Genomic DNA, 9,490 nt, shown 5'->3' with positions numbered 1-9,490 from the left:
CTTACAATTTTGGTTTTGGTTTCAGGTACCTCTTCGTCAAAGGGGAAGGAGCCAACGGTGTAGCAGCGCATCACACACACATACATGTTTCCGCAAGAAGTTTTTGGGATTGTACTCAGATTTTCAATACTTATGATGTTATGGTTTGAAATACAACATTATGATTTTGTAATGGAATGTTTTATTGACAAGGTTTTGGTAAAATGTTTATTAACTACGTTAATTCAAAAATGAAATTTTTGTCCTTGAAATTTGGGTCGTTACAGATGTATTTGAGATATCAGTTTTGTTAAATTAAAAACAAAATTTTTAGGTCTTATTTTTGGGTTGTTACATCTTCCTTGCTTAGTTGTGGCTCTATAGTAGGATCATCTGTTCGTGTGGCTATCTCACCTCTGGTTTTTGGGAAACTTGCTAAGCTTTTTGCTTACCAGTTGTTTATGTTTTCAGATTCTATTGGTGATTGTGTGAAGGTGAAGGCATGAGTGTACACACTCATTGGTAGAATTGAAGATTTCGCATTATTATATTACTCTGATTTTTGACAAATGTAATTTGGAATAAATGGTTTTCTTAAAATGGATTTATAATTGTGAAATTTTACCTTAATAAAAATAAAATTTTTGGTTGTGTAATGGGACGTTTCAATAGCATTGGCGAAATTGATACCCATGATGTTATCATGGTCATTCCATCAGGTCAGGGTTGTGTCATCAGTACAAAATCTTATCTAGAACACTAACTCTATTTTCTCAATCCAATGAGTCAGTCTGACTATCTCTTTGTTTCCGTAAAATAACTTCGACTTGCAGTTCATGAAGTCTTTGTAAATATAGACTCTAGGGCCTCCTTCATTGTTGACATTTGAGCTACTTACACCTCCATTTATGTTTCCATTTTCTGCACCACTTACGGCTCCATTGTTCTTGTTGGCTTCATAGTTAGCGAGAGCATCAGTGACATGTTGAGCGACCATCGCTTCAATAGTCGTTATGTCCATTACTAGTGTAAGATCCAGGTTAGGTCTTCGTGTTTGTGTTTGTCACACCCCAAAACCTAGGATGGCGGAAACGTACGGGGGTGGGATGACTCCATGTATAGTATCATAACGAGTATAATAGTGACCAAAGTAAACACAACCATCATAAATATAATCGAAAAAGTTACATGGTTTCATGAGTTACATGTTTCAAAATCAATTACAATATAATGATAAAATGAATTGTTTGATGCCTTAGCGTCCCATCCTCAAAATTTCGGTAGTTACATGTTCTAATGATTACTTGATAATACAAGTAACTTTGAAATAGTGTCAACAATTAAGTTGGTAAGTTCATAAACTTTTATATGTATAGTTGAAATCCTTTCTTTGTAAAAGTAGTGTTTTTTTCCAGAAAAATCCAATATTCTCCTTGTTAAATGAGTTGTAGTCTTAAATACCAAAGACCAAATGTACAAGTATTTTTTCCGTACTTATGATAGTATATGTAGCTTTAAAGTGAATAAAACCGTTTGAGTGTAGTAATTCCACGTAAACTATATGTATCATTGTTTACCTATGTGAGTTATTATAACCATGTTAATGACATAGATGGCTAGTTACGATGTTCTTCAGGCGTTGGTAATGTTATGACATCGGTCACATCAGACCTACTGGTCTAGCTGTTGCATGCAGCTTAGGTGCGGGATTGTCAATCCCAATATAAATCTATACACAAGTATCATGTTTTGCCTAAAAGAAACTTTGGTTATAATATAGGACTTCGTACGTACACTAATGTCTACGTGAAGACTTAGCTCACAAATTTGATTTAACGAGTTTACGTGTAGTGTGAATGAAAAACCCTTTTGTAGTGGAAAAGAAACCTTCCATAGTAAGTTTGTAACGTAAGTGAACTATAAACTATACCTATTATAGTTTATGACAAATGTCTTTTGGTGATGAAAATCCATATGTGTGTAATTATTCCCTTTTCATGGAAGTAAAATAGCATGGAATATAATCAACATGCATCTTTATATTGTTACACACTTTGCTTAACACGTTACAAAATGTGAGTAAATCTATGGATAATTTTTCTAGTTTTACTTTTCAGTTAGTGTTAATAGAAAAATTATAGAAAAATCATCGTAAGTTGAAAACTGAATCCGTAAACTCTGAGAGTTTATAAAACGAGTCAATTTTTTTCATAATTTTTATTATGATTTTTAGTAGTCTCAAACCAATGCCAAAATGTTCATCTTCACAGACTGATCTGAAATCATTTATGAAATGATAGGCTGTTTTGTAAAAATCGCCATAAATTCTAGCAAAATTGTATGAACGTGTGCAAGTAGTTGTTAGAAAGGTATAAACCTGAGCTAGTTGCATCTTGTACAGTTTTGAAAAATAGTAAGCTTAAGATGGTCAAAACAGTCCGTAAACAGGACACAAGTTTTCTGTTGAAAGTTGATGTTGAAGTTTAGATTATGTTTTGGAGTTGTAACTTGTATTTTTGTAAATGATGTATGATTTGTATGAAGATGTGAAGATTGTGTAGACCTAGAAAGGAGATAGTTACCAAAAATGAAGGAAAACTCTAGAATATTTCTTGGGAAAAAGTATTGTGGTTGAGAGAGAAGTTTGTTTTTGGTGATGAATTAAATCTTGGATGAGATGAGGAGATTTACCAAAATTTTAAAATTAGTTATAAATTCAAATTTAACATATAATTAAAAATTTAACATATAATTAAAAAAGTAATTGTTTCTATAAAAAATTTAAAATATTATTTAAAATTTTCACATCATTAATTATGATATTGATTTGTCTAATATTATTCTCTTGTCACACGTGGACAAACTAGACAAGAGGTGCCAACGTGTCAACCACACAATCAAACACATACAATCCGTACTTCGTACGACCATGACGAAGAAGAACCTGCTACAAGCTTTCTACATCCACAACCAGAAAACACTCGCCGCACCGACGCCATTAAAATCATCCTCATTTCCTCGCTGTATCCAGTCAATCCTCTGCGTAATCAATCCCAAATTTAGAAAACCCATGAAACAGCTTTTGGAATTATCCCCAATTTCCCACCTTTTCTTCCAATTTTTCTTCAAAGCTGATGTAATATTCCCATTGGCATTTCCAAATTCCATCTCACCAAACGTCATCTCAGAGAGAGAAAATGATCGGAACCCCCTCGATTAAAAGGTGCCAATTGAGTTCTTTCAATTCAAATCGCCACCATGCATAATCGGAGACGATCATCGTTTTTCTCCAACGGAATCCCCATCGTCGCCGGAACTGCAGTAGCTCTGCTCCTTCTATGGGCTTTCTGGCCGATAATCAGCTTCACTTTCCCTTCTCCCCGCCACACCATCAATTTCAAAGCCAAAGGTCACAGTTACAAAATATTTCCCGACATAAACCACACCATTGTTACCGGTGTTCTTAACTTCAACCTGACCCACGACCCGCCGGAGCCCACATTCTACGACGACCCGGAACTTACATACACCATTAACAAACCCATCAAAAACTGGGACGAAAAGCGACAAGAATGGCTATCGCTTCACCCAAAATTCATCTCGGGTTTAGAAGAACGGGTCATGTTGGTAACCGGGTCACAATCCAAAGCATGTCAAAACCCGATCGGAGATCATTTACTCTTACGTTTCTTCAAGAACAAAGTAGACTACTGTCGGATCCATGGCTACGATATCTTCTACAACAACGTCTTATTCCATCCAGAAATGTTCACATACTGGGCCAAAATCCCAACGGTTCGGGCCGCGATGTTGGCCCACCCGGAAGCTGAATGGATCTGGTGGGTGGATTCCGACGCCGTTTTCACCGACATGGACTTTAAGTTACCGTTGAAACGTTACAAAAACCACAACTTCGTCGTCCATGGCTGGCCGGAGATGATCTACAAGAAGAAAAGCTGGACGGGGTTAAACGCCGGCGTTTTCCTGATCCGAAACAGTCAATGGGCTCTTGACTTCATGGATGTGTGGTCGGGTATGGGTCCGCAGACTCCGAATTACGAAAAATGGGGCAAAATCTTGAAGGAAACTTGTAAAGACAAGTTTTTCCCCGAATCCGACGATCAAACGGGTTTGGTTTATTTATTATTAAAAGAAAAAGAAAAATGGGGGAATAAAATATACGTGGAAGATGAGTATTACTTCGAGGGGTATTGGGAGGAAATTGTGGGAAAATTAGAGAAAATAAATGAAAAATATAACACTATTGAAAAAAAGGTGCGTAGTTTAAGAAGACGACATGCTGAAAAGATGAGGGAAGGCTATTATGCGCTGTGGGAATCGTATTTGGGTGGTGTAGGGTATGGGATTGAAGGGTGGAGACGGCCGTTTATGACGCACTTCACCGGGTGTCAACCGTGTAGTGGTACGCATAACGAGTCGTACTCTGTGCAGAAATGTTGGGACGCTATGAAGAAGGTGTTGAATTTTGCTGATAATCAAGTGTTGCGTACCTATGGTTTCGTGCACCCGAGTCTAGGGGATTCTAGCTCGGTGGTTCCTCTACCGTTCGATTATCCCTCTTAAGGGAGTTTAGTAGTTCCCCTAGTACGTATGTTGGTTATGAGTTTGCAATTATAATGAGCTTTTGAGGGTATGATTGGGATATTATTATATCTTTGAGGGTGTGATTGTGAAATTTATTATATTTTCAGTAAAAAGTAAAGTGTGAATTTTTTATAAGAGTTCGTGGGTTGTCACTTGTCACTTGGCATGATTTTGTCTCCTATCGACTTTACTTAATCGAAACATGTCATATTATTGTGTAGACGTGGCATAAGGTGTATTCAATACTTAACTTTTGTATAATAAAATAATAATTGAACTTACATTTATATTTTGTATAATAAAAAAATAATTGAACTTACATTTATGTTTTAAACTAGAGTAGCAACAATGTTTTAAAGATAGGTTGGACCAGAAACCGTATAAGTGTGCAGTTTAACTGGCCAAGGCCACGTTATATGTTTATTTTTAGATCGAACGAATTAGTGGTAGTTGAAGTGTTGAACGTGTTAAATTAAATAAAACATTAAAAAAAAAAAATTTGGTGATATTTTGACATCTATTAAACACCTCGTAAATTGAATAACAATAAATGATAATATGAAGCTTTTTAAGCGTGTATTCATTATAGTTTGTTTCAATATTATATTTTATTTTATTTTTGATGTATTTAAATTGGTGTAATATTTATGGTTATGTGTTTTTATAATGTAGTTATAGTGATGTGTAATTTGTTTTTATGTGTATTTTTTAATATTTGAACTTGTATGTTCGTATGTACAAGAAAATAAGAAAAACATGAAAATTCTAGAACTCGGTTAAGCCGATAGTAGAACGGGACACTGGTTATCATACTGATTCAAACAAAAACCCGATTTTTAAAACATTGAGTAGCACACTCTTTGTGTTGTCATGGAAATGTTATGTATTTGTAGTATTCAATACATAAATTAAATAGAATCACGCATAATTATACAAAATAATGTATTATTATTTTGTATAAATGCCATTGAATATTTCTTTATTTATAGTATTCAATATATAATTAAATAGAATCAGTCATTATTATACAAAATAATGTACTTTAAAAAATATGAAAACGAAAGTTATAGAAAAACTTATATGTAAAAACGGGAAAATTTTAGAAACACAAAGATAAAAACTATGTATTGTAAAACAGAAAATTTTAAAAATCATGCATAAAAATTGAAGATATATTTGAATTTTATTAAAGATTCATTTTATTAAGAACTAGAAATATGTCCATGTTTCGCATGGGGTGAAAGACTTTTGTGTTTTTTTTTTTTCGACTTTTGAAGCCAGTTCTTTATAGAAAGTTGACGGTTGATTGCATCATTAGTGTTGATATTATTCACACATCTAGCGGACAAAAGATGGTTACAACAGAAAAGAAATGTCTCAACCAACTGAAAAACAAATCACGTTACCAGCAATATGGAAAGAACATAATCGACAAAAAAAAAGTACAACAATAAAAAGTCTTCAGTTTTTAAGAAGTATATACTCTAAGGCTCTGTGAATTTTGTAAAATCTGTTAGAAATTTGGTAGCGTTTATAGTGGAGATTTGGATATCCCATGGATCGTGTAAACACTTTCCGAACTAATATTTCTACCTTATGTCCGGGTTACAAGAAACTCAGCCTAAGATAATTTCAAGGGGACATTTACGAATCTAGGCCTTGAAAATGAAAGCTAAATTGCTAGAAGATCCTAAGTTTGTATGAAGAAAACGAGAGCTAAAAGGTGTTTGTTTCTCCTCAAGAGGATAGTCGTTTATATAGAAAACGATAAGTAGAGTTTCGTTTTAGAGTTGGCCGTCATAGGTAGCTTTGGAAACAAGTCGAGTAAATCCGGAATTAACGAGAAAATCAATGGTTTCCAAAACTGACGATCTTAGTTAGTTTTACCATAACCACCCTCAAGAATTCGATTTGTTTCACTATGTACCCACTTGTGAAATCTAAAGAGCTTTTGGGGCGCTGCCCCTCGAACCCGCCAAAGGGGTGTTGCCCCTTTGGAAACACCGGACCCAGGGCACTGCCCCCGGACCCCGGACTTGTCGTCCAACCGGCTTCTAATTCGATCTTATGTTTGCGTGCACTCCATACATACCCAAACATATATTAGAGTATAAATTACGAATCCCCCTTAGCTCACATGTAAGTTCCAATTACATAAAATGTTCTAGTGACACTAAAATCACCAACAATCCTCTCGTATTTTAGTGTAACCCTTGAACAAACATAACATTATTAAAACAAAACTAACCCAGTACATAATTGAAAAATATCATAACAATTGAATTTTCACTTAGTATCATATCCTTATAGATACTTGGGAATAAGGGCGTTCTAAGAATTGAACCCATCAACCCATTTGAATATGAAAAAGTAAAATACATACTAGGTTATTGAAATTTCTAGCAAAATACAACTTGATACTATTATTAAGCCACGCGTCCTAATCCTCTCATGATCATATCAAGGCCAAGTCCACAACCTCTTGAAATGTGGCTATATTTCACAATCACCTAGGTAAGTCCTTGCCATGTATATGCACATACATTTAATCAAATGAATTATTAAGATGTTAAACTTTAACCTGGTCATTTGTAGAAACCGAACACATTACATGGGATGTATACTTAATGTGTTCCAATCTATAAGTATGATCTTTCCACATTGAATTCATCTACTAATGTTATATTAGAAAGGAATTAGGTGTCTCACTATTACAGAATTTAGATGGACTTAATTCCCATCTCAATCACAGACTTATACACTATGTCTCTTGACAAACCCTTAGTCAAATGGTGTGCCAAGTTATGTTGCGATTTCACAAACTAGATCGAAATTACACCATTCATGATTATTTCTCTAATTATACTATGTCAGACACCTAAGTGTGGATACTTGACATTACACACTTGAGTATAGTCCTTGCCCAAGGCGACAATGTTATCACAATGGATAGAAATAGGTGATATCGGTTTAGACCATAAAGGAATCTGACAGACTATGTTCATTAACCATTCAGCTACCTTACCAGCAGAATGTAACACAACAAACTCATATTCCATTGTTAAGTTTGTAATTCAAGTTTGCTTCTTGGAAGCCTAGGAAATGGCACCTCCGCCAAGCAAGATGTAACGTCCCAAAGATGACCCAAAAATTTCATTTTTAATTTTATAAAAACAGTATTCCAAAGACATCATCAATACAATCCAAAACAAATAAGTGTATCAAACATCATCTCAAATCAGAGTAATCAAAAAAGTAGAACTATGTGGTGTGTGCAATTTAGTCATCTCGAGCTCTTCCCCTTGGAACCAGAAATACCTGAAACATAAACTGAAAAACCATAAGCACAAAGCTTAGTGAGTTCCCCAAACGACCCAATACTATAAATAATAAACCACATACTAGGCTCTCGCCCTACATCGGGCGCCGCTCGGTATCAAGTCTCACTCGACTTCGGACCCCGCTTGGTATACAGATCTTTTACTGTTAGGCTCAGCCTGAATCGAGCCCCGCCTACTATACACATAAACATATATCACATAATCATACTAACACATGCAATGATCATAAAAAATAGAATTTGATACAGTCATCGGGCCTCACCAGGCATCGAGCCTCGTCGGGTATACGTACCAGAATATATCACATTCAAGGGCTAAGCGAACTCCTAGAATCCTAACATAAATAAGAAGGGTCGACATTGGTGCCTTAGACTCGCTAAACCTAGTGAGAAAACTCACTTCAACTGTTGAATCTCACTGAAAATCCCTGGTAGCTGGTCGGATGAATCAACAAGCTATCATTACAAAATAACACCCAAATTAACATTTAGGTTCCAATCCATATCCAACCATCCATAATTGGGGTAAAAAGACCATTTTACCCCTCACTTAGTTTCGTCCAAGACTAAGGCCCAAACTCACAATCAAAAATACCCAAACCAATTAATCATCCAAGACCCACTTATGGCCCAATTTTCCAAATTGGACCCAAACCCTTATATGGGCCTTACCCTAAAGCCCAACAATTTTTCCTAGTCCAAAATACTTGTACTCAGATGGCCCAACAAGAATCTAAGCATCTAAGCCCAACAAAATGCTCAAAACTTGAAGCCCAAAACGCTAAACCCAACAGACTTGTATGCGGGGTATACTCAGTTGTACGCTAAGCATACATGCTAAATGGTGTGTACTCCATGTGTACAGACTTGTACGCCCATCGTACTCACCCAATAATCCAAAATTAGCATTAAGCACTTAATGCTTAAGACCAGAAGCCCAAATCACATATTTAAGTCCTAATAAGCGTCTAGAACCATAAAGTCATTGACTTGGTGACTTTGCATGCCACATAAGGACCCAACTTCAAAATACTGTTGGATTAGTGTCTAAGTCCATAACTATATTTGGTATATACTTGACTCGGTTGTAGCATGGTCCTTTTGGGTTGCCTTCACTAAAGCAACTTGACTGGATGAATAATAGAGAAAGAGGTTATTATGGTTTATTAATATATTATATGAATAATATATTAAAGGAGAAATCATATTTGTTTGATTAATATTGGTCAAGAATTAATTTTGTGAACAAAATATATTAATTAAACTAAGGGGACTGAAATTTCAATTATAAGATAATTGCATTGGGGGATAAGGAAACCCTAAAGATAGGGAGTGGACGAAATCCTTATGGACAGACCATAAGAGTTCGACCAAAGGAGGGTTTCTGGAAGATTCTCATGGTCTGCTTTGAGCCTAAGCAACAGGAAGAGATTTTGGACTAAAACCATAATTCCTCACCTATAAAAGGAACCCCTAGCATGCAATTTTCGTCTACCAAAACCCTAAGAAGAGTTCAATGGCCGAAATTTACTTATCCTCTCTCTCTCTGTCTCTCTCTCTCTCTCT

The 9,490-nt window shown here is 35.4% G+C and overlaps 1 pseudogene; it reads left to right on the top strand.

Moving 5' to 3' along the window:
• The first annotated feature begins 2,928 nt into the window (after window positions 1-2,928).
• LOC145043839 (galactomannan galactosyltransferase 1 pseudogene) lies at window positions 2,929-4,757 on the top strand (annotated as a pseudogene).
• The last annotated feature ends 4,733 nt before the right edge of the window (window positions 4,758-9,490 follow it).

This window comes from Lactuca saligna, chromosome 4 (genome assembly GCF_052625555.1).
Source record: "Lactuca saligna cultivar CGN05327 chromosome 4, ASM5262555v1, whole genome shotgun sequence".
In the NCBI taxonomy this organism is placed as follows: domain Eukaryota; kingdom Viridiplantae; phylum Streptophyta; class Magnoliopsida; order Asterales; family Asteraceae; genus Lactuca; species Lactuca saligna.
The sequence above is the reverse complement of the archived record's forward strand: the minus strand, read 5'-3'. Positions and strand labels throughout refer to the sequence as shown.